Raw genomic sequence first — 1,234 nt, forward strand, 5'->3', positions numbered from 1 at the left:
GCCATTTTGAAGGTTAAAAAAGTGGCTTGACTATTTTGGATATTTAAAGAGACAGCGCTATAACAGATTCCAGGGGTTTAATAACATGTTCTGATTTCCAGCAACCCCAAGTACATTGGGGACCTGCAAGACTGAAAAGGTACGACATTCCTCTTGTTACTCTTATAGCCCACAAACGCTTGGTGAAAGGAGGTGTGGCCATCCCCCACTCCCACCCAACTTCTGGGCCCACAGGAACTCCATCATAGTCTGTGTGCTCAGACGGAGGCTGGGTGCCCTGCCCTGTCCTCCAATGATTTTTTTTCCCCTTTATTTATTTTTATATTTTTCTTTTTCAGTTTCTTTTCTCTGGCAATTAGTTTGCCAGGTCCTAGTTTTCAGCATTTTTTCTTTTCCCAATGCCTGGTTGAAATTTTTTTTCCCCACTCCCACCCAACATCTGGGCCCACAGGAATTCCATCACAGTCTGTGTGCTCAGACGGAGCCTGGGTGCCCTGCCCTGTCCTCCAATGATTTTTTCTTTCTCTTTATTTATTTTTATATTTTTCTTTTTCAGCTTCTTTTCTCTGGTTAAATTAGTTTGCCAGGTCCTAGTTTTCAGCATTTTTTGTTTTCCCTGTGCCTGGTTGAAATTTTTTTTTTTTTAATTTAAGGTTTTTTTTTCTTTTCCTTTTTCCCCTTTATTCTAATTAACCCCATTCCTTGTTTTCCTTTTTTGTATTTTTCCCTTTTTTTTTTTTATTTATTATTCTCCTTCCCTACTTTATTTTTCTTAAAGCCCTATCCCCAGATAGTGCAGGTTTTCTTTTTTTTTCTTCTTTTTTACAGTTTTTTCTTTTTTTAGTTACTGTTCCTGTGTGATTACATGGTTTTTGGTCCATGGGCTTTTTAGTTTTTTTATGGCAATTCAATTGTAATTTGTGTCTAACTGAGTGGGAGACAACAACAGTCCCCATAAGACACAACTACACCCACAACTCCTGCAACTTCACTTACTGAATGAGAGCCACTACCTGCCTCTCCACCTATGGGCCAACGATAAAAAAACCACCAAGAAGAGCCCAAATCACCCTTGGCTGCTTTTCACAAACAGTTAACAGAGATCTAAATACAACAATGCCACGATGCCTCAGAAAAAACAGATCATCACAGTCCACACAAAGAAGCAGGATAAAGTGGTAGAAACAAGAGAGCAGGATACAGACCCAGAACACATCCCTGAGGAAGAAGCAGC

This window comes from Orycteropus afer, unplaced genomic scaffold, assembly GCF_000298275.1.
Source record: "Orycteropus afer afer isolate SDZICR_OR568_19922 unplaced genomic scaffold, OryAfe1.0 scaffold00618, whole genome shotgun sequence".
Classification (NCBI taxonomy): domain Eukaryota; kingdom Metazoa; phylum Chordata; class Mammalia; order Tubulidentata; family Orycteropodidae; genus Orycteropus; species Orycteropus afer.